The sequence below is a fragment of the Symphalangus syndactylus genome, chromosome 10 (genome assembly GCF_028878055.3).
Source record: "Symphalangus syndactylus isolate Jambi chromosome 10, NHGRI_mSymSyn1-v2.1_pri, whole genome shotgun sequence".
Taxonomy (NCBI): Eukaryota; Metazoa; Chordata; class Mammalia; order Primates; family Hylobatidae; genus Symphalangus; species Symphalangus syndactylus.
In genome coordinates, this window is record NC_072432.2 from 130,479,355 (window position 1) to 130,492,985 (window position 13,631).

Genomic DNA, 13,631 nt, shown 5'->3' on the forward strand with positions numbered 1-13,631 from the left:
TTTATGAAGAAGATATTAAGAGGTTAAGAATGGCTAAAGTCATATTTTGTATAAAAATCAAACAGAGTACCAAAATATTGATATGCATCTGACTATACAGGTTATAGAATCATTATGTCTTCAGCTGCTCTTCTTTAGGGATGTGGCAATAACCTTTATTCCATCAGCTAAGGGAATGGTTATGGTCCAGGAAAAAATGTTCTTCTGCTTTTATTCCTTGCTGTCAGGCTAGAATGTCAAGCCTCTTATTACAAGAATACTGTTACTAAATCTCAGCCTTTACTTATTCCCTGTGAATATGGCAGTCTTTAAGTAGAAAATAGTTATCATTCTACTTCGTTTTCTTTCTTTTCTCAGGAGATTAAAAAGGGATTAGCTGTAAGAATATAAGCGGAACCTTAAAAGGAAGTTCATGGAAACCCACAAAGTAGAACACTAGCTCAGCAAGGCCTCATAGGAACTGGAATAGAGAACTCAAAGGCATCATGAACTAAGTATGTGCCCTCTTCTCCTCCCTCTCTCTGTCTCTGTCTCTATCTTCCTCTGTCCCTCTCTCCCTCCCTCCACATGCCGTATCTACTTCTTTCGGAGGTTGCTGCCTTGTTTTCCCCTCCCCACTGCCTGGGCTCTGTTTAACCTCAGCATGAATATGGATCACAGGGGCTGTCCCGGTCTCAACTGGCACAATTGCCACCTGCGGTCCCTAGGGGCCCCATCTCTCGGTTTTATCATCGCATGATTTCTATGGGCAGTTTCACTTCCTCCTGTGCTCAGCAAAATGCTGACTGTGAGCTGTGTGATAATAAAACTCTTCTTCTCGAACCTGAAGTTTGCATTTTCTCTCTGAGGAAAAGTATTCTGAATACTGGATAATGAGAGGAGGGTTTTAAATCTCTTTTTGCAAAAAGAGAATTTTCCTTCCTTCCTAACAAAAGTTGGCTTGAAGTCCAAAATTATAAAGGCTTCTTATTGACATGATCTGTCCCTGCTTCACCCCTTCCCTTACCTCAGACTCTCTAAGGCTCCGCCCCAGTCTTTCTGGTCCACCTACCACAGCCTTGCTGCATTCTCTTAGATTTGCATATTTACATATTCTGCCCTTTCTACCTGGAGCTCACTCTCCCTTTTCACCTGGTTAATTCCGACTCATCTTTGAGATCTCAACTCAGTTGTCACTCCCCTAGGGAAGCTCTGCCTGACCCCCCTAATCATCTCATCATCACACCCAGTCTGAAATTGGTTGGTGTGGTTATTGTACAAATTCCTTTCTTACTTATTAGTATGTGAGTCCAGAGGCCATGTCTGGTTTTGCCCATTAGTGTATCCCCTGCATCAGCTAGCAGAGAGCACCTGGTGGGCTTTAATAAAAATTTGATTGAATCCATTCTGTTCCTTAGTAATCATATGATTCATCTTTAAGCTCTTTAACTAGTCTCATATAAAACAATTTTGGGCTGGGTACAGTGGCTCATGCCTGTAATCCCAGCACTTTGGGAGGCCAAGGGAGAAGGATCACTTGAAACCAGAAGTTTAAGACCAGCATGGGCAGCATAGCAAGATCCTATTTCTACACACACACACACACACACACACACACACACACACAATGTTAATTAGCTGAGCATCATAGCATGTGCCTATAGTCCTAGCTCTTTGGGACGCTGAGGTGGGAGGATTGTCCAGGAGTTCAAGGCTGCAGTGAGCTATGATCACGCCATTCACTGTACTCCACACTAAGCAACAGAGACCCTATCAAAAAAAAAAAAAAAAAACTGTCCTTGTTTTATAATTTCCTATTCTTGTTTCATGCATATAATGCCCTCTTCTATCTATTTAAGGATATTAAATATAATTGCTTTTCTTTTAAAGGCCTGTGCTGATGGCTCCATTATCTATGTTTCCTTGCTTATAAGAACTTGTTTTGTTTATTTCATTTTAATGGGTTTCCTCAGATGTTTGGCAATTTTTCGTTGAGTGTTCATCTTCTCTGGCAGAAGATTTTCACATGTGGCCAGAGAGGCAGCTTTCCACTGTAGTCTCAGGACAAAGTCACTGTTTACTCACTTTACGCTTAAAATTTTGTAACACTTTTCTCTAACATGTTTTACCTCAATTTGTCTTGACAAAAACTCTAGATTAGACAGAGCATGTAATATCATTATCTTTATTTTACAACTAAATAAAATTCTGAGAAACTGTGTCTTCCCCCAAATGATGCAGTTGATATAATATCAGAGCCAAACTCAGACTCAACCACCTGATTGCATATCCCAGCATCATCACACCACACCACAGCTGCCCTTCACGTGGGTCTGCTCAGAGGTCAGCATGATAGTCAGCGTTTCCAGTTCCAAGCGACAAAAACCCAGCCCACGCTGTTCACTTGTGTTTAGGAGCTTGTTTGTTTTGTTTATTTCATTTTGATGGCTTTCCTCAGATGTTTGGTGATTTTTCATTGAGTGTTCATCTTCTAACAGAAGCAAGCAAGAAAGAAAGGTAAACAACTTAAGGACAGTAGAACTCGGCCTTGACAATGGCTAGACCCAGGGACCTTCAGGCTCTCAGGATTCTCCTTCTCCATCTCCTGGCTCTGCTTCTCTGTATGCTGGCTCCCTTCTCTCCTTCTGCAGGATGTATTCTTTACATGGTGGAGGACAGGACTTCCAGGATCCCTGGATCCACATCCCAACAGCTCTGCCTACCCACCCACCTTCATCCCACTCCCCAGAAGAGAGAATTTTTCTCTCCTACCTTCAGTTTCTAAAATCCTCAAGAAGGACTCAGGTTGGACCAGCTTACCTGCTTGACCCTCCCCGCTGGACCAGCCACTACAGTCATGGAGATAATCATCATTGGCCTGATACAGGTTATGGGATCCCCTCTGGGGCTGGAGAGCAGGGCCTAAATGTCAGCCCACCAACAAAATTACAAATAACTTCTCAAAAGGAGAGTACTACTGTTCTACCCTTATTACAGGAAGCCATCTAGTAGGGTTTGTGGTGAATGGCTGCCCTGTAAGGTTTGCACACACAAGAACATTGGTTAGCAAAAGATATGGAGACATAGTTGTATGTTATGAACACTGGCCATGCTTCAACCCAATGTGGTGAACAGCATCTGGACTTAGGAGTCAGATAGATTCCAGGTTCAAATCCCGAAGCTGTTGTTTAAGAGCTGTGTGACCTTAGACAATATACTTAACAAGAATACTAGAATATTTGTTATTCCCTTGGGCAATATATTTAAGTTGGCAGATAATAAGCACTCAGCAGTTGCAACTATATCTCTCTAACAGCTGTACTAAGTGTGTTTCCTTCTCAACTGTCCAGAAAGCAGGGATTCTCAGCCAGGATTTTGTAGAAGCTCCAGGAAAATCTTCACTTACTTCAAAATTTGTCACAAGTGTCTCAAAATAATTTTTAATAAAAATCAGTTTTGTTCCTTTCACTTAGTAATTCTATTCATGAAGTTCTTTAGGAAAAGGAAGGCATGATGCCAAATAAACAGAATCAAGCAACCAAAAAGGGATTTTATGGGCCAAACTGGATTGCCCCAAAATTTATATGTCGAAGCCCTAATCCACAGTACCTCAGGATGTGACTGTATTTGGAGTTAGGGCCTTACAATATGTAATTAAGGTTAATGAGGTCGTATGGGTGCACTTCAATCCAATAGAACTAGTGTCACCAGAAGATAAGAAAGAGTTCCCAGGGGCACACATGCAGAGGGACAGTCATGTGAAGAGACAGCAAGAGGACGTCCGTCTGAAAACCAAGGAGAGAGGCTTCAGAGGAAACCCAACTCTGTCGTCACCTTGATCTTGGACTTCCAGCCTCCAGAATTACAGGAAAATAAATTTCTGTTGTTTAAGCCAACCAATGTGTGGTATTTTGTTATGATAGCCCAAGCTGACTAACTCATGGGTATCACAACTCTACAAAAAAAAAAATCTAAGAGTCACTACCTTTGCTCAAGAAGGCCATTTCTATGCAAACTCTGTCACCTTGAAGCCAGATTCTGCCCTTTGCTACCCCCCAAACCCATTTCAAATTCTCCAGTTGCAGAAAAAATTACAATAGCAGGCCACCTAAGCTCCATGTGGCTGCCTCCATCCACAGCCAGGTGGCTTCAGAGCAGCTCCTTTTCAACTCTTCTTGTCCTCGCCTTGTCTTTTCAACACCCATAGAGGTCTTTCCCTACAGTGTCATGGCCAAGGAACTGCCCTTCAGGTACCAGGCCCAAGTCTCTTTACCAAGCTCTAGCAAGCTGCTGCTGTGCCACCAGGAGCCCCGGCGTCTTGAGAAATGTAACTCAGGGTTGCTGCTCTTCTGTTTGCTCTTTCCATTCTCCTAGAGCTGAGTAATTTGAAAACAATGTAATTGCTTGGTGTTTCTGTGTGTGTTTTACATCCATTCAACTTGAGTGACGTGAACCGAATTGACAGTTCCTGCCAGGTACATACAGATGAGTGGTGCACTCACTCACCGTGCACCCCAGCAGGGGAGCTGCCAGCCCTTGGGCGGGAGCAAAGCAGGTTTGCTCCCCTGTCACATCCTACTTTCATTAGGATGGAACTCTGAAGTGTGAGCTTCTGTTTACAAATCTGTAAAATGGGGATAATAGTATTTCTTTTAGGCTGGGTGCAGTAGCACATGCCTATAATCCCAATACTTTGGGAGTTCAAGGCAGGAGGATCACTTGAGCCCGGGAGTTCAAGACCAGCCTGGGCAACATAGCGAGACCCATCTTTACAAATAAATAAATGAATAAATAATATTTATTTTATACAATTGTTATGAGGACTAAATAAATATGTGAGAGACCTAGCAAACCTAATGTTTAATACAAACCGATTCACTTCCCATCAGTTTCTTCATCTGAAAAAAAAAGAAGAAAACAAAAAGAAAAAGAATAAACTCCCCACCGTTGTAAAACGATCCAATGACATCATATGCGGGAGATATGTGTATGCATAATATCATCTGCATGGAAAGTCTAATGGTGATCACTTTTATTTACGTAATCAATAGATAGCACTTACCACATAGCGCTTACCATATGCCAGGCGATGTTCAAAGCACTTTATAAACATGAATTAATTTAATTCCTACAACAACCCTGAGGTGGCTCCTAATCTTAGACCGTTTTTACAGATAAAGAATCTTACATGGAGAGGTCAAGTGATTTTCCCAAGGTCACATGGCTAGTAAAAGGCAGAGCCGGGATCCAAGCACAGTCCCAGAAAGTTTCCACTTGCAGACATGTGACTGCCTAACCCCATTGTCTAAGTCCCGCTGGGAGGTCTGGAGGTGAAGGCGGCTTCTTTGAGGAGGGTCTTCTGCTTCCTCTCCTGGTCTTCTCCAGGCACCACCAAGGAATCTGCAAGGAGAAACCCTGTCAGTGTCCTCAGCTGGGCTGCCATGAAACCACAGCAAGATGGGCTACTAGGGCCGCAGCAGGGGAGAACAGGAGAGGGAAAATTTGGGTGTGCCACCTGCCAACCCTGCCATCAGTCAGAGACCCTTTCCCTCATCCCTTCTCAGCCCAAGCTCAGCTATCAGGCACCCACAGGGGCTTCTCAGCCCCGAACCATAACTAAACAGCACTACGTTTGTCACAGGCAAGGAGATCATTGCTGCTTGCTGTTGCTCAAGACTGTTTTCCCCAGGCCTCTACCAGTCAGCATGCAAGAAAGAAGGGCAGAGTGGGAATAGCTGCAGTTATTCTACGTGCTACTTCCCTCCCTCTGTGCAAAGGTGTAAGCACCCATATGCACAGAGGGCTTCATAGCTGCAAGAAGAGAAACGAACACAAAAGGAGCACCAGGGCAGCGCAACAGAAAGGGGACTGAAGTCGGAGTCTGATTTCTTTTACTCATTTGTTTATTCATTCGCTCTGCAAAGATCTACTGAGTCTACGTAGTGCTAGGCCCTCCTCTCAACCTTACAAGTGTGGCAGTCAACAAGATATAGCCCTTGTCTTCCTAGAGTTTAGCATTCTTAAACAAATAAGGGAATCTCAGAGAGCAATGAGCACTACAGAGAAAATAAAGCAGGCCAGGTGTGGGTGGTGTCTCACGCCTGCAATCCCAGCTACTTAGGAGGCTGAGGCAGGAGGATCAATTGAGCCCAGGAGTTAAAGGCCAGCCTGAGCAATACAGCAAGACCTCATCTCTAAAAGTAAAGTTTGTTTTGTTTTGTTTTGTTTTGTTTTGTTAAAAAAAAAAAAAAGGAAAGAAAAGAAAGCAGAGCATTGGCCAGGTGCGGTGGCTCATGCCTGTAATCCCAGCACTTTGGGAGGCTGAAGCTGGTGGATCACTTGAGGTCAGGAGTTCAAAAGCCAGCCTGGCCAACATGGCAAAGCCATTGTCTTTACTAAAATTACAAAAGTAATTAGCCTGGCATGGTGATGAGTGCCTGTAATCCCAGCTACCCAGAAGGCTGAGACAGGAGAATTGTTTGAACCAGGGAGGCAGAAGTTGCAGGGAGCCAAGATCGTGCCACTGTACTCCAGCCTGGGCAACACAGCAAGACTCCTTCAAAAAAAAAAAAAAAAAAACAGAAAGCAGAGCATTGAGACAGAGAGTGACTGAGGAGTTGCTAGGTGCAGCCACCTGAAGACCTAGAAAGAAGAGTGTGTCAGGCAGAGGTAACTCCATGTGCAAAGACCCTGGGCTGGAAGTGCTAAGTATGTTGGAAAGATACTGTAGTTAGTGTAATTGTAGTTTAACAAACAATGGGGAAAGTCCTAGGAGATGAGGTCAAATGTCCATCTATAGAAGGCATCAAAGGCCTTTTGGTCAATAGATGTTTGCTGGTTGGTAAATTATTTACATTGAAAAATAATAGAAAACTGTTGCCCCCAGTCCTGGAGCCAGTGTGGTGGAGTGGGGAGAACGCCACACTGGGAGTCAGGAGGCCTCTAGTTATCTGGTCAGATCAGTTAACACCATGAGCCTTCATCTTCTCATCAGAAAATGGAAAAAGGACCCTGCTTTAGAGGTGCTGGTGAGAATCAACTGCAGCAGTGGCCGGGCGAAGTGGCTCACACCTGTAATCCTACCACTTTGGGAGGCTGAGGCGGGTGGATTACCTGAGGTCAGGAGTTCAAGGCCAGCCTGGCCAACATGGTGAAATGCTATCTCTACTAAAAATGCAAAAATTAGCTGCGCATGGTGGTGCACGCCTGTAATTCCAGCTACTCAGGAGGCTGAGGCAGGAGAATCACTAGAACCTGGGAGGCGGAGGTTGCAGTGAGCTTAGATCCAACACTGCACTCCAGCCTGGGTGACAGAGCGAGACTCCATCTCAAAAAAAGAAAAAGAAAAAAATGCAGCAGCGTACACAAAAAGTGGCAGCGTATTATTTGGCACATGAAGTGGTCAAAAACTGGGGGGTGTCGGTATTTCTAGCCTGAGCATTATGGGACCTTGGGCAAGTTCCTTAAGAAAAAAAGGACAAATATCATTTACTGAGTATCTACAAGGGGCAGGCCCCTGCACTGGGCAGTGTTCATGGGTTACACCTCCTTCCCGATTTGTGCTGTGAGGGGGCAGGACCCGGTGATACCAAAGATTCCATAAGCTTAGACATTTTCCATGGGACCACCAATCCAGGAGAGACCAAGGATGTCATTCCAAGGAGAACCAGGACAGGAGCAGTGCCAGGCAAGGCCTGAGGAACAGGGATCTGCAAGAGCTTCCAGAAGTCCACAGGGCCTCCATGACGGTTAATATGAGGTGCTGGCTTGACTGGATTGAGGGATGCCTAGATGGCCGGTGAGGCATCGTTTCCAGGCACCTCTGTGAGGGTGTTTGGGAGGAGATTGGTGGGCGAGTCAGTGGACTGAGAGACAAAGACCTGCCCTCAGTGTGGGGGGCAGCATCCCATAGGCTGTGGGTCCCAGCTGGTAGATCGCAGGTGAAAGAGAGGGGATACTCAGCTCCCTCTTGCTTCCTCTCTGTGTCTCAGAGCAGGATGTCTTTTCACACTCCAGGTTCTCAAGGGGATTCTGTGCATCCTGAGCTTAGGACAAGAAAAGACCTTCACCTTCCCCTCCTAGCAAAATATTTTCTTTTTTTTAAAAAAAATGTTACAAACTCAGCCCAAGTCATTATTAGCCTTCATTCTGTCTTTGTCTTTCCCGCTGAAGGCAATGCCCCTGCCCCTGCTGGAAGTCCTGAAACTTTCTTACCGGAAGAAATCTTTCCCTTCTTTCTTCCCCGCCTCTTTCCTTCTTCTTTCCCTCCCTCCCTCTCTTTCTTTCTTCCTCCCAGGCTCCCTCCCTGTCCTCCCCGCGCCGGAACTCTCCTTGGCTTCATCTCTGCGGGAAACCTGGAGATCGTGGCAGGGAAATTCTTCCAGCCGCTCTGCTCTCCTCAAACCTGGGGAGACTGATTTTCCTCCTCACCCCTCGAGGGCTTCTCTCCTGCTCTGGCACTTCCCCAGCCTTCACAAAAGAGGCTGCGGGTGAGGGTTTTTCCATTTAATTTCATTTTTCATCATTTTTACCCTTTTTGGATGGTTCACATCTGAGGGTCTCGGTGGATTAACTGGCCAATCAGATTTCATTACAAGCCCAAGTAGTTCTTATCATTAAACCTGTAATTTATTTCTTCTATGTTTCATAAAATGTGAAATATTACCATTCTCCAGGAGCTTGAAGAGTGCAGGGATGCTCCATTAAGTTCAACACTGCTCCTCCATAAGAGGCTGTAATTATATGCGGGTTTTTTTTTTTAACAGCTAAGTTTCTACTTGCAGATGCTAACAAAAGAAATAAGCTTTTAATCCAAACATAATTAATATGAATTACCTCCCCAGTACACCCTGGCTTTGCACCATTAAACTTAATTTTTGTTTTGCATGATAATTGTGTTATCATTACCGTTTATAGGAGAACTCAGGGACCCTCACTTTGTTTTCAGTCAAGACCAATGGGACTGAGAATGACTTCCCTCCCCTCTGCCAGCCAGACGCCTGTCGGCCAGCCTTCCTGAGCCGTCCCTCCCAGCCCCTGTGGCCTAGGGAGGCTGGGGTCACGGGCTGCATTGCCAGCCAGAGACCTTACTCCAATGAAAAAAGGAAACAGATTCCTACTTACACATTGGAGGATTTGCCACCCTGGAGACAGGCTCAGCCAGAGCTGCTGCTTAATCATCAGCATCAGCATCAGCATCATCATCATCATTATTATCATAATTGCTATTATTGTTCCTAACAGTAATGAGTACTACACAATTTCTCTGCAGCATGCTTCAGCTACCCTGCTAGTGGTTATTTCTCACAGCTATCTGGGGATCCTGGACTCTGGATTAGTTAAGCAAAGCCCCAGAAAATCTTAGATGGAGCTCCAAACCCTGGGTCTTATTAAGGATTCTGTTCATGACTCTATTCAAGACCAGTTGATTCTCTCTCACCTCTGTGTGCCTCAGTCTACCTCTTTGCCTCCCACTCCAAGACAAACATTTATGTTTTTGAATCTGAGAAGGAAACTGAAAATGATACTCTTTCTTTAATCTCAGAGTTATTAAATACCTATGGACTAGACAGTAGATAGATAGATAGATAGATAGATAGATAGATAGATAGATAGATATAGATAGATACATAGACAGATGATAGATAGATAATAGACAGATAGATAGATGATAGATTGATGATTGATAGATAGATAGATGATAGATAGATGATAGATAGATAGATAGATAGATAGATAGATAGATAGATAGATAGAGATAGACATCCCATGACCCCATCATCAAGGAATTTACAATCTAGTCGAAGGAAGAATATAGACACTCAAATCTTTAAGAAAAAGAGGAATTAAATGACAACACAAAACCATACCAAAAATGACAAATGGGGCGCCTGAGAGTGTGAGCACTCATGGAAGAGGAGATTGCAAAAGTGCTCAGGGAACACTTGGAATAGGAGCAAGAGCTTGGGCTGGACTCTGCGCACGGGGACAATTTATGGAGGTGACACCGTGGAACAGAAGCTGCGGGGAGGGTGAGCACAGGCCTGGAGGAGGGAACACTCTGGGCATGGCCTTGAGGGAACCAACCCGGCTACAGCAAGATCTCCCCGCAGAGGCACAGGAGATGGGTTGGAAAGGTAACCTGGAGTCAGAACATGAAGAGCTCTGAGTGCCAGACCAGGTCATGGAGAGACATGGAATAATCTCAAACGACAGGGAGGCCTTTGTGGAAGTGATGTCATCTGCTGGTCAGCCTGGGGCACGTGGCTGTTGGGTTAGACAAGGAAGAGGCCTAGGCCAGGAAGGCAGGAAACCATGGCAACTGTGGGCAGCAATGAGGGCTCAACTTGTGTGGGAGAAGAGGACTGAAAAAAAGAAATAGCTAAAAGAGAGTCCACGGTACTTACTAAGGGAAAGTAACTCACATTATTTAACAGAAATGTGTAACTCACATTATTTAACAGAAATGATCACTCTAGGTGCTCTGCAGTACAGAGCACTCAAAACATGACACTAGGGGCCTAACACAAAGTTAGCACTCATGACTACTGGCTCCTGCTACCTATTAGTATTAGTATTAATAGTAATTAGTATTAATTTGTATTATAATAATTCAAATACTATACTATTTTGTCCTCCCAGTGTCCCTGTACAATTGTCCAGGATACTGTCTTACATATATTATGTAGTTGGGCAAAGGAAATTCACTGAGAAATTGAGGAATTATCAAAATGTGATTTATTTTTCAGTGGCCAAGTGAAAACCATGGGTCTTCAGATTCTTTCCTCAACAATGTCACTTAAAAAATTAAGATGATAATAATAAGCAGTGCCCAGCCCGGGCCCACATATCAGTCACAAAGCCACGAGAGTTCTCCCACAAGGGAATCACATCACTCAAGGGCCCTTTGTTCACAACCCTCCCTCTCTCCTCTAGGGGGTGAAAGGAGGAGTTAAAATATTTATCATTTTTCAAGCACGCAGGACCCTGAGGAGCTGAAGGCTACTGTTGAAGATCCTTTACCATGATATTGGCCCCATTTTTCTGGTCAATCTAGCCTCCAGCAGCTTGGATAATGTATTGCTTGAAGAGAGGTTTTGCTGTAGCAAAGACTCTTCTATGAAATCCAGTCTCACCAATGACCCAGAAACTGTAAATAGGGAATAAATTTTAATTAGAAGATCAACTTGGCAAACTGGGCTCTCAGTCCAAAATAGACCAAATGAAATTTAGTGATACAATCAGTATAAAGTTTTAACCCATGAGGAAGGGAGATATGATACCATTAAGTAAATGGATAAGAATTAAAAAGTAGAAAAACATGAAAGAATAAAATCTAACAGGAAGAGACCCACAAAGGCAGAGTGAATCACAAGGTAAACATGAAGGAGCAGGAAGAGCCGAATGCTTTGCAGTGTGGTGGGACTGTGCCTGCTGTGTGTCGTTCCTTTGAGAACAGTCAGCATGAGGGTAGAATGAGAAACTGTGGGCAACACAACAGAGACCCAGCAAGCAACCATCCCATGAGATTCGAAAGTTGGCCCCAACTCGGCACTGCATCCTCTTTGGAGCTAAACAGCTAACTTGGAAATGTGAATGGAGAAGTGATACAAAGAGTTGGAGAAGAGGGCCTATGAAACAACTGCAGGGCCCAGAATTATTGTTTTTCAGCAGGTCCATATCCATTTTCACTACCCGGCAGTATGTGACAGAGCCCACACGACACACCCAGAGCGAGGCAAGTGGCCAGAAGGCTAAGAGTGGGGCCGCTGATGGCTACTTTCAGCAGCCTGTGCAGTTGTCAGAGCAAGTGTCAACCCTCTCCTCTCTTTCACCTGCGTCTCTCTCCCTCAGTTCTTAAAACACAGACTCATCAGGGGCTCCAGTTTGTGCAATTTCTGAGCTAATCCCACAGAGTAAAGAACACACCAGTGTCCCTTGTCACTAAATCTACAGGCCACAAAAAGAGATCCTGCTCCCAGTGGAGCACTGGTAGTAAATGTTTAACAACCAGCAACTCAAGGGGAAAAACACCCTGATTTGTAGCATTTGCCACTTCCTGTGGTGTAAATACTCTCGTCACAGCTGGTTTCCAGCTAACAACTTACCAGCATAATGTCACAGAACTTGGAACTGGACAGACATGTGCATAACAGGCTCTCGCAAGCTAGTGGGGCCGGCCTCAGACATCACTGCCTGTTTGTCTCTGGCCCATTGAAATTTTCTCTCTTCTCCATACTTGACTCCCCCCCCATATGGATTCTAATCCACATCTGACCACACGCAAGATCCAGAATAGCAGAGGCCTGCTCTGGGTTCTCCCACATCCCTGGGTCACAATACTGTCACACTCATACGACACTTGGGCTTCAGCTTGATTCACTAGAGAGGTCAGTGGGATTGAAATGCCAAGCACCCTCACCCACAGACAGCTTAACCCTGTGGCATCAACTCAGGCTGCCCTGCTGTGCAGCTGTTCCCCCTCCTCCAGCCTCTCTGTTCTCACTACAGAGTCTTAGACTGTCTTGCCTCACACCCCTGCTTGCTGGCTCCTCACCTTCCACTCCACTTTGAGATTTACCAAGCTCCTGACCTTTCCTTTGCCTCCAGTTTCCCAGCCAGCATTTACCCCATGGATCTGATGACAAATTCCATTTTCACATGAGTGAACAAAATTGGGTGAGATTTTAAAATTACTCTCTTTCTCTCTGGCTATTCCAGAAATTCCCTTTGCCAAACCCCTGAACCCCCATGAACATGTATTCACCCACAGAGAATTAAACAGACCCTCCACTCTGTGAGTGGGCAGGCCCTGGTACCCTGCCAGCCCCCCAACCCCAATACCAGATACTATTCACTGCATCCTCCACTGAGTATGGTCAGAGATTCTTCACTTCCAGACTTGAGACTATCAGATGCCCAAATTGAACTCTTGGTTGGAACATCTTGCTGTGTGTTCCATCCATCTGACTCGATCACCCATGCCGCCTATTCCAAAATCACAGCTGGGAATCACTCTGGCCCCTTGAGAAATCCCAGCTGTCACCCAAGCCATGTCCTGCAGGACAAGTGGAGCCCGCCATTGCTAGTGTGAGGAATCTACATGAGAAAGCACCCTCCCCACTGCATACACATGATGTTGTCCTGAGTGTGGCTTATCTGTCCCTACTGCTTCCTTTTCCTCTCACAGTCAGTAGGGACAGCCTTATTGTTCTCTTGTGTCAGTCTCAGCTGGGAAGAGGAAGCTGGGATTGCAGAAGAGGGCAGAAGTGAAAAATGCAAGCGGAAAAGGAAAAGGAGAAAATGCTATGGCCAAATGGAAAGGAACCATCGAAGGTACTGGAATGATGGAATGTGCTATGGTCTCCAACATTCCACTGGGAGTTGCGGACCCTAAAGAACATAAATGATATCTTTTACCTAAACACAGAGAAATCAACGGATCACTTTTAAGATCCCGACCAGGATCTTAAGATTCCATTCCAGCTAGGAGCATTGTTGCCCCATCCAAACACGTGTATGAAATAGTTAACAGCAATATTCTCGAGTTAAATCAGGGAGGATGCCTCACAGTGTTACAGGGAAGCATATGGATCCCCATATTTTTTACCCAAGGCATTCTATTCTAAGCTTGGGCTCAATCTGGAAGTTAC

At 44.8% G+C, this 13,631-nt stretch overlaps 1 long non-coding RNA gene across 1 annotated transcript in view; it reads right to left on the reverse strand.

The window, feature by feature from the left end:
* Positions 1 to 3,961: 3,961 nt before the first annotated feature.
* LOC129491823 (uncharacterized) overlaps positions 3,962 to 13,631 on the reverse strand; it is an 84,922-nt gene continuing 75,252 nt past the window's right edge. Inside the window, exons 4-5 of the long non-coding RNA XR_008660635.2 lie at positions 5,168 to 5,379; positions 3,962 to 4,355 (exon numbers count right to left, since the gene is read on the reverse strand). This is a non-coding gene — a long non-coding RNA (uncharacterized lncRNA). The remainder of the gene's footprint in view (positions 4,356 to 5,167; positions 5,380 to 13,631) is intronic.